An 11351-nucleotide genomic window follows, 5' to 3' on the forward strand; every position below is an offset into this window, starting at 1 on the left:
ATCTGGAGACTCCCCTACCAGGAACTTGAGAAAGCCATTGAAATACCAGTAGCTTGCTAGGTCATGTCAATTTACACTTGTTCCCAGGGTATCAGGAACTAAGCACTTAACTCTTTGATGTGAGAATACTGTTTATCTCTGTGAGCCATACCCTTAACAACCTCAACATAGGACCAGGTACTCCTTTATTTATTTATTTATTTTTTGCACAATGCCAACATACCTACCAGATCTTTTATGCAGCTCAACATGGAAGGTGATACCAAAGTAAGGTAACTGAAGTTACAGTTTGGGTGCCTCCATCTCCCATCCCTGTATTCTGAACCAGTGATTACCAAAGACAGAAGGGGTGGAGTAGAGTATTCAGTCATGGAGAAAGCTGCTGTAGTTGGACCCCACAGATGGGAAAGGAAAAAGGTTTCATTTCTTCACAATTTGAATGACATCCCTCATCCTCCAATGTATGGTCTTTATCTACTTTCTATGGATTGTATTTCACAGAGAGACCTCAGATGAGAGTGTACTTAAATTCTTTGATATGATTTTTGTGACTCTTCATGCAGAAATCCTCCACTGTGGTCCTGGAGTGAGGCAGCACCGCTAGAGATGTGTAATCTTTGGGTTTGGTGTAAATTCTAATTAGTTTCAAATAGTCTCAGATTTTTTCTAATAGGTCATTAGAAAAATTCCGGTCGTAATGGGCAGACATGGGTACACAGTGAGCCACTTTGTAGATGATATCCAATTCCTCCATGGAGATCTGATCTATCTTATTTAATACATAAATACAGGGAATATAAACCCAGTTCCATTCCACCACATCAATGAGCTCATCAGTTGTGGCATCCCTATGCAAAGGTAATATGCTCTTCTCAGTTTCAGAATCCCGCTCACTCTGAGAGAATGAAGCTGTGAGATTAATGCCTTCTTTGTCATTCTTTTTAAAGCCAATGTTTGGAGGTTTACTATTCAAGTGAATACTAAAGCTTTCCAATTAGTTTTCAATTACTTATGTCCTAAGGGTTTCAAGATGTCCAGAACAATCAGGATCAAATTGCATGTTCAGACCACTGCAATGACCTGATGGTCTCTACCTTTCCCATCCTTGGCACCTTCAATGATACCTGGGAGGTACAGAAGCTGTATTTTGGCACCTTTATATCTGATGACATCGGGTACAGTAGTTAGAGTAGTGAACTCATAGGCTGCCACTTCAGAATATACAACAGTCAAGTTACTCAGTAGTGTTGACTTCCCCACAGATGGAAAACTCACAAACCCAATTTGAGCATCACCAGTCTTGGCCACATCAAAACATTTTCCTGGTCCACTACCACCACCACCTTTTGAAGTAATGAGTTCTCTTCTAAGTTTAGCAAGGAAAGCCTTAAGTAGTCCTATGTGGTGTGCTGTTGCTTTGTTCTTTTGAGAACAAGCCATCTCAGCTTCAATCTCAGCAATTTTTGCTAAGGTGCTGTTCTTGGTGGCAAGTCATGGAGCAGGGTTGTTGTTGGGGGTGGGTTTTGGGACAGCTGAGATCAGGTACTCTTGGTCTTTAATAATTATCCCCATGCCTCAGCTGGTTCCAAAACTGAATGAGAAGGAAAAGAAAAAAGACAAGATGAGCTTAATAAGTGAAAAAATGTGAGCAAACCCTTCTATCTTGTATGGAGTGAGATGAGGTTTTGCAAGAATACTTTGATATCAAATACCTTATAGGTAACTCACTTAAAAAGACTAATTTAAATAAAATGCTGATTTTCTTTAATAAATAACTAAATGAGGAGCAAGAGTGCCAACTAGCACATATTGAATAGTAAACACTTTTACCACCTCATTAACTAGAAAACCTAAGAAACACAATTTATATCATTTTTTGCTATGAAGCTAAAAATAAGTAATATTTTGTCCAGAAGGAATGAAATATTATAGAATAAGTGATAGTACTATTGACTACTAAGACATCTTAAAAGCAATCCAAATAAAAAAGACAGAGTTCTCAATTCTACTGTTGCAGGGAATTAAGGGTGCATCCTGAATGAATTCTTATAGCATTTTTCTGTATCCATTTATTTAAATGTAAAATAAACTATTGATAGTAACTATTTCATTATGAGAATTAAACTTTTAAAGTAAAGTGATATAAGCAATGCCTGACACGTTGTAAACCTTTGACTAATATAGTCATTGTCATCATTATTCATGGGCATTCTATATCTTACTGAAACCAGGGGCATTTGGTTTTCCCACCTGTACCAGTTCACAAAGATGAGGCAGACAGGTTGGCAAGAAAATAGGTTCATTCACAGTCAGGTTTGAGGAGTGAGAAAATAGCTTTATGTGTCAAATTGCCATCTTTAGGGATTCAGGGACACATCAACCTTTTATAAGAGAGGAGAAGGCACATCGAAATGAAAGGCAGGAAATAACAGAAGTAGATTTAGCTAGGCAGGCTATGTGAGAGAGTATGACTCCCTTCATTTCCTTGTGTCTGTCCCCAGTGTGAGGATATAAAAGCAGTTATCAGGAAGTAGTGTTTAATTTCAAAGAGGATCTGTTTCATTATGTGTGATTTTCATAACAAAAGAAAATTATTTACATATATATTATGCATGTCCTTTCCTCTTTCACCTGTAACATCCCTTCTGATCAAATATTTGAAAGAGTATTCTAACACACAAATAGAAATCACAATCAAGAATATAAAGAGAGAGTCTACAGAATGGGAGAAAATCTTTGCCACCTACACCTCAGAGCATTAATCTCTAGAATATAAAAAGAACTAAAAATCTCAACACCAAAAAATCAAATAACTTAATCAATAAATGGACAAAGGAACTGAACACTTCACGGAAGAAGAAATATGAAGGGTCAATGATACATGACAAAATGTTCAATATCACTAGCAATTAGACTCACAATAGGCAGTGAGGAGGGTGGAGTGGAGGTTCACTAGATTGGACAAGGAGAATGCAGGGAAGGGAGTGGAGATGTGAATGGGAAAGATGGTAGAATGAATCAGACATAACTTTCCTATGTTCATGTATTAACACATGACCAGTGTGACTCCATATCATGTACAACCACAAGAATGGGAAAGTATATTCCAGTATACTCCATGTATGTATGATGTGTCAAAACTCATTCTACTGCCATGTATAACTAAAAAGAACAAATAAAAAATTGTTTAAAAATGTAGAATTGTAACGCTTCAGGTATTTTGTTAAATCTCTTGTCTTCTGTATCATACAATTCTGCCTTCATGCCAACATGAAGTAGAAATTTATCTCAAGCATTAACATTAGAGAAAATTGTGCTAAACAACCAGTTTCTCTTTAGAATTCTGCGTTTTATAACCATGTTGTTTTCATCTTTTCTGTAGCTGATAGGAAAGGTAAGATTTAATCTTGTTACCATCCCCCACTGTAGCAATATGGTCCAGTAAGATCAGCATTTCTGTGGGCTAGTCCTATCCCTGTCCTTCGTTTTGTTATCCATATTCCTTCTTTATATCATTTCTAACCACTACTTATTTTACCTACTATTTCTTACGTGCACTTATATAAACCACCTTGGAGCATTTATAGAACAAGGCAGCCATAAATTATTTATATAATTTTTTAGATTATCAGGTATATGTTTATGTACAAATAGCAAGGTGAACAAATAGATCAATTATTTGCAGAATTAAAGCACAATAAGATAGGAATTGAAAATGAGGGTTGTATGAATTTTTAGAGAAAAAAGATTCGAGTTATAATTGCCCATATTCTTTGCTGTTTTTCACCTTATAATTTATGTTAATCACAATATTTTACTATATGATTTACAAATCCTCATGGCAAGAGACCTTAGAATTAGAGAATTGACTTTTTCATGACAAAATTCAGAAATAATTCACTATTATATTACTGCATAAATTCCTAGTATCATAGGTGGGACCATGTTTTAGTGAAAAAAACTTGGGGGCATGTCTACATTTGTATTAGGTCTGTGATCTTGAGCAAATTCTTTATTCCTTTTAGACTTCAGAATTCCATTCTGTGAAATGGGGTGCATAGCAGTACTTTACATGAGTTCTTGTACATACTAGATGAATCATAAATAGCATCTCTTTTTTCCCTTCTATCTCTAATTTTCTGGTTGACTCTATGGTAGTATCCTTTAATCTATATTGATCCTTTTCCAGAAACATGGAATCACTTATGCTCTGGCTTCTCTTGAGAGACTATGCATAACATTATATGTCTTAAACATTTTTTCCCATAGTATTTGACATGATAAATGTTTTATGCAATGCTGTATTTATATTCGAGAATTGAATTACAAAGGTAGTTTTCTGAGATCTCTTATTGAGCACTCTAAACTAAAAGCACACCAAGGTCTAAGCATTTAATATTGTTTTAAGTGGAAGAGCTAGAAATGACCTAATTGCTTCCTTTTTCCTCTTCTCTTGTCTGTCTGTCTGTCTGTCCTCCTGTCTTCCTTTCAGTTGTGAAATGATGAGAGCTGTGACCTAATCAGTTCATCTTAGTTTGAATGGACTCACTGGGTGGCAAATGTAGGCAGTTGCGGTATGACTGGAGGAGGAGGTAGGTGACTGGGAGCATGTCCTGAGGGGCTCATGTGCCCTGTGATCCCTTTTTCCTTCTCTTTCTACTTTTAGGCCACCATGAAGAGCAGTGCTCCACCACCATGATGTTCTGCTTCACCTTTGGCCCTGGCCAGAAACTAAACCTCTAAAACTATGAACCAGACTAAACTTTTCCTCCTCTAAGTTGTTCTGTCAGATGTTTTGTTCACAGTGATGAAAACCTAACAAACACATCATCCAATAAAGGAATAGACATAGGGCAAACAGGGTTTTTTGCCCTTCTTTGAAAATCTATGTTTTATGGGAACAAAATTCCAAATTTTACTCTTATAACTCTTTCAAATCATGTATTTTCCTTGATCCACGTCAAATGCATATGTGATTTATATGAAATTTAATCAAGGCACACAAGCTAGTTTTATTATTTTTTCAATATATTCCAAATGCTTCCATGTATGTACAAAGTCTTCAAAATTATCCACTTCACATTAAGTTAGTAGGCCTAGAGTAACAAAACAAATCATGTACCTAGTATTAGAAATTTAATTTCTACTGTGTGTTAATTAAATATCACTGTAATCAGTCTTTTATAAGCAAAGTTTTACTACTTCAAAACTATTTCTTTAATAGAAAATTCTTTGGTTTAGATAACTGAATCAAAACTTAAGAACTATGTATCCTGTATAACTTTTGGTTATATGCTTGTCTGTGATTTATCGTACTAATAGCAAGGCTTTTCAGTATTATCTCAACTTCACAAGAGTCTGCAATTTGTTAATTTAGCATGCTTAAGTGGGTCCTCAAATTTGGATTAATTTGTGATGATTCATATGAAGGAAAAACAATTTTCCTTGTTTGTTTACCATTTATATACTTGAAGTATGCAGATGGGGTAAGGACATAGAAAAGACAATTAGGAACTGTTTGAAATGAATGCATGTCATTCCTTTAATTCAACTTCATGATGAGACTAATCCCAAATTGAATATTATCTATACACTCTAATCCTTACTGAAGATAATAGCAGATGTAGCTAATATTATTTTGTATTTGTATGGGGAGAAATATTTTATCCCTGTGTTATATTTTGTAAAATTCACTGATAGTCAATGATAAATATATTTAAACATGATATTCATTAAATCATTATTAAATCAAAAGATTATTTACCTATACACTCATTCTCTAAATTCTTATTTTTTATTAATGATTTAAGATAGAAATTAGAAGTCAAATCATTTAATTATAGGTATGTGTTAGGTGATAAAATTATATTATACTTTAAGACATTCTGTTTACTCTTATCATTAGGCATATTGTACTTAATATTAAAATATTTCCACTTATTTGAATCATTAATCTACCAGATCATTTTATTTATTTGGCATTTATTTTCAGGTATGATTACAGTACTATGTTGATGAGCAAGCCAACAGAACAAACTGAAGGATAATTGCTTCTTTGAATTTCCAGTTATATACTAAAAATAAGTGATAATGTATACATGACTTTGATTACCATGAAACTGTACCTAAGTTGAAGACAAAACAACATGTATTAAATTATGAATGGAAAACAAACTTTACATGAAAAAGCATTGTCTTTGGAAATATTTTCAACCTTGTGAAGTATATGATTCCCTGACATAATTTTCTATTTCTAATTCATTTAATCTATTGTTTTGGTCAAAAATCAACAATAAACCTTTTAATAGTCCCAAAATCTTTTAATATAAGTAGTCATTGGGATAATAATTGGACTGGAGAAAATCATAATGATTTTTCTCATGTGGTTCAGCAGAGGACTTAGAGTAATTTGTAATAATTATTTAATCAAGACTCAAAAAATTATCAGGGAGTAAAAACTTTTTAACATTTTCCAAACCATTGTTCATGTAGCAAAGAAAAATTGAAGAGATCTGACTGACAACATATTTACTGGGTAAAAGACCAGAGTATTACTGACAGTAATGCAGTCAGGTAGGACAGGCTCCGTCATAAAACATGGTAGGTGACGTCACCTCGTAGAGTATGCTTGTCAAAAATACTTGAGTACAATCAAGTCTGTAGATCTTATTTTGAATTTGTAGAGGGAAAAAAGATAAAAGAATAGGTGAGAAAGTTCCTCAGTTAGATAATTAAGCCTTATTATGGATAAGAAAATGAGGATTATTGCATTTGATTTTTTATTGTTCGGCCCTCTTCTCATTCATTGCTTGATAAAAAAAAAATCACTGTTCCATAAATTATGACTTCAATTTTTATGAATTTGATGTTTACATATATCATCACATTTGAATTACACCACAACTTTGGAAAACAAATATGGTCATATTTGCTTCAAAGATGAATCTTTGAAGTAAATACAACTACATCTTTGAAAGATGAAAACGGTTCTTTCTGCTAAAATATACTGAATATATTAAATGTAAGAACATTTCTGAGGAACTTTTCAGATCACTGGGTTTCTAAAAGTATGCAGAGAGTTTGTCATCAGTAATAAGTTTTATGGAGAAAAACAAGACTAAGTGAAGGGCTTCACAAAGGAGGAGGAAGAACAGGGCTATGTGATTCATGTGATTATGGTGAGCAGCATCCCTTTGTAGAGATTTGAAATGTGTCTAAAGTGAAGTGGAGAATTGAGCCATGAAAGTATCAAAAACAAAAAAACAAAAACCCCAAACAACATAAAACAGCATAAATTAACCTTCCCAGGCAGCAAATGGAGAGATTGCAAAAGGCTTGGTGCAGGCAGGAGCTTACAAGCTAGAGAAACAATAAGAGATAAGGGGAAAAGTAGAAGAATAAATGAGGGCGCTGAGGGCCAGGTCAGATCATTGAGGACTTTACAGGACATTTCAAATACTGGAAATCTTGGTGAGATGGGACTACAGTGGAGCATGTTTTTCAAAAAAGTGATGTTATCTATTTCCTGTTTGGCACATCAAAATACCATTTCTTTCTAATTATCTAGTGGTGGTAGTTGGAGAGAGAGGCATAAAAATGTAAGCACCTCTGAGAAAGAGGTTCCTGTGGTTTAGATTGGTGGTTAGTGGTAGAGGTGATAAAAAAAAAAAAAATAGTCAGATTCTGGATATATTTTGAATGCATGACCCAAAGAAATTTGCTGATAGTTCGAGTATATGAGAGGAAGCATGAATGAGTGTCAAACTTAATCTGAATTCTTAATCTCTAAGGTTTCAGATATAGGCACCTGGAAAGAAAGAGCTGGCATTTATTGATCTGAAGAAAACTCCTCTACTAAAAAGAAAAAATATTCATGCAAGTAGTTCTGGCTCACCTAGACTCTCTAATTTTTTACATTAATTGTGCCATATAACATAATCTAGTACTGAAACAAATCCATCCTATTTGTAGTGACAGGGACTATGGGAGCTGTATACACCAGAGGGACAGGGAACCTCCAGGCCACATTAGAATTCTACCTACCACCATAAAGTTTAGACACATGGAATATAGATTGCTTTTTGAGAGAAGTATTTTGCCTATAAAAAAGAACAATAGGGTAACATGAAATAAACTGGGGTCAAAGAAGGATATTTTTAAATTTCAGGAAAAATAAACACTGTGTTTGATGTCGAGAATAATCCAAAAAAGAGAGAATCTGATGTTTCTGGAGCGGAGCAAACTGTTATAATTATATCCTCGAGGAGGCCAGAAGAGATTGGATCTCTGGGATGTGTGAAGATGTTGGTCTTACTCAGGAACCTGGAATGAACATATCCTTTGAAATCAAAGAGGAATTGAATTCTCAGTTATTTTGCTCAGATCTGGCAGAACTTTTCTTCTGTTGCTTTTTTTCTTCTTCTTTCTCTCCTTAAGAAAAATAAAAAGACTTTTGATGAAAGTGAGTATGGGACTTGGTGATGAAGGTTTGAGGAGAGTATATAAGGTCTTGAAATGGTATGAGTGAAAATTCAACAATAAGATGACTTTGAAGATACTTTTACAAAGTATATCATTTCCATAAAGATGAAAAAACATTTATGCTATTGAAATAAGTTTTATATTTTAAAAGAATGATAGATGGAAGAGGAAGAAAGAGAAGAACATTATACACAAACCTGTATATTTATTTGACAGAATATTATTTTTTTCTTCACAACATTATTGGCATAATAAGAATAAATAAAATATTGTCCTAGGGTGAAACGTTAAGGAGAATCTTGTAAAAATTTCATCGAAACAGAGGGACAGCTGGGTATGATGGTGCACACCTACAATCCCAGAGGCTTGGGAGGCTGAGGCAGGAGGATCAAGAGTTCAAAAGCCAGCCTCAGCAAAAGTGAGGTGCTAAGCAACTCAGTGAGACCCTGTCTCTAAATAAAATACAAAATAGGGCTGGGGAAGTGGTTCAGGGGTTGAGTGCCCCTGAGTTCAATCTCTGGTATCCAAAACAAACAAACAAACAAAAAAAAAAAAAACAGAGGGGCAAGTATAAGAAGAGATGTGAAGGATGATAAGACAGCCTGCCTAGAAGACTGCAGAGAAAAGTTACATTTGAGATAAACAGTTCTTTTAAAAAAGTGAGGATTTTTTTTTTCTAATACTAATGAATAGTATTATTTAAAGTTGTTCTTAATTTCGAGTAAAAACGTATCTTAGGGGAGAAAATGCAATATAGTAAATAGAATAGAGTTAGATAAAATAAATCAGAATAAACTATGGAACTGGTCAGTGCACTGATACTTTATTTGTAGGTCAACCAGTAAATGATCTTCCTCAACTAAAAATAGCATCATTCCTGAAGAATGCCCTGAAAAGAAAATACAGTCAGGGTAATAGAAATTTATTTAATAAAAATCAAACTATTTTAGTAACACTATTTTAGTAACTATTTTAGTAACATTCAGACTTTTAAACTTATTTTATCAAGAATCAGACATTTCAGATTAAGTAAAATACGCAAAAAGTACTCTTAAGCAAGTTACTCAAAATGCCAAGTATTAAAAAGTGTACTCTTGTTCTTAAATATTAGATGTGTGACTGATCTTCAATGCTTTATATGTTGTATTACAACGTTTATATACCTCACATTTTTTGTGAACTACGCTAACTGAAATGCCAACAGAAAATGGTCATTTCTTTCATAATAATTGTTCATTAAAATTTAACAACTCTTTGATGAACTTCATTTTAACAGTGTTAGTTGAGGGATTGGGTGTAACTTAGTAGTACAGCACTTGTATAACATGAGAAAAGCCCTGGATTTGATCCTTAGAACTGCAAATATTAAAATAATAAATAAGCAGTCATTTAAAAAAGTTTTAGTTGATAGTTATCATTCCATACATTTTTATTGTTTTTAGAGATTATAGAACTCTTTTTTGTAAATTTTTAATTTAGAAAAAGATGCTAACAATAAACAGGATTTATATTGCCAAGAACCTATATTCCTGTTTATTGAACTCTTCCATAAGTGAAGAGTCATTTTACCTCTCTGGATATTTTCAACTTTAAGCCAGAAAAAAAAATACAACAACCCAGGTATGATATTGACTTTTAGCTTTGGATAATAATATCATAGTGAAGAAAAATGTCAAGCAAATGTCACTGCAAAAATTGGGGTGATGATTCTACTAACAGTTCAGAAAATAAGAAGTTCAAGGTTATTTTTTCCTTTTGTAACAATTGACTTACTGGAAAACAAGAATACAAAAAAGAGCACAAATCCAATTATCACATACTCTTGAATTCCCACAAGTTAATTCCACTTCAAATAAGAAAAATATGTGAGTATTAAACACATACAAACCGGGGGGGAAGTAATGCTTGGCTTGTATGAGAACCAAGCACTGTTGAGCCATTAACCAAGAGGATCTGGCCTTAGGAACTCACAATTATAGAAAATTGTTCAAGTCATGTGGTTATCCTGCGTTGGTTCACCGCTGAAGTTCAAATTCAAGCTTTCAATGTGGGAGTGACTTGCTAGAGCCAAATGACTTTCTTACTTCCATCCCGCATCCTATTTTTCTCTGCTCATGCTCCTACTGGTCCTTTTTGATCTGTACTGATATGAATAAAACAAGTGCAGGCTCCTTCCTTTGTGAGAGCAAGACCCTTCTGGACGGCTCAACTGATCATTCCCCTGCTCTTAAGATAATTCTGTCTTCAGTCATTATTTTTGATAAATAAATTTCAATTGCTTTTATTTTGCATCCAGCCCATTGCTCCTACAGGAACCCTTTCCTTGGCCCACATGGGAGGAGTTGCCAGACATACCTTTTCTGCTTAAGGAAAAAATACCAAGATCATAATGTTTTTAGAATGATATTTATTCAAAGCATCAGTAGAATATAGAACTAATCAGAGATTTTAGTCATACTTTTTTTAACAAAAGCACTAAAATAAAATCTATAACAACCACCATTTATTAGAAATAATGAAACTTAAACATTTTAATATTTGATTAAAATCATAATTTTTAAAACTTAATTTAAGAAAAAGGTTGTACTTGTGATTTATATAATAGTTCAGAAAAAAGAGATCTGAAAATTTCTTATGCCAGATTAAAAATATAAATTCACATATGTATATTTACTGTTATGTGCATGTGCCATCAAAACTACATGCTGAAACCATCGTAAAAATGTAAAAACTAATCAACTTCAAAATATATGGGAAGTATTATTAACAAGTAGTGATAATGTCTTGTGAATGCCCTTCCCCACATGCACACACACAAGCTAAACCTTAAAAACAACTTATGCATAAAATCTGAACAAGCAAATAATGAA

At 33.7% G+C, this 11351-nt stretch overlaps 1 pseudogene; it reads right to left on the reverse strand.

Moving 5' to 3' along the window:
- Positions 1–420: 420 nt before the first annotated feature.
- On the reverse strand, positions 421–10571 carry LOC124982951 (developmentally-regulated GTP-binding protein 1-like; annotated as a pseudogene).
- Between the last annotated feature and the right edge of the window lie 780 nt (positions 10572–11351).

This window comes from Sciurus carolinensis, chromosome 4 (genome assembly GCF_902686445.1).
Source record: "Sciurus carolinensis chromosome 4, mSciCar1.2, whole genome shotgun sequence".
Classification (NCBI taxonomy): domain Eukaryota; kingdom Metazoa; phylum Chordata; class Mammalia; order Rodentia; family Sciuridae; genus Sciurus; species Sciurus carolinensis.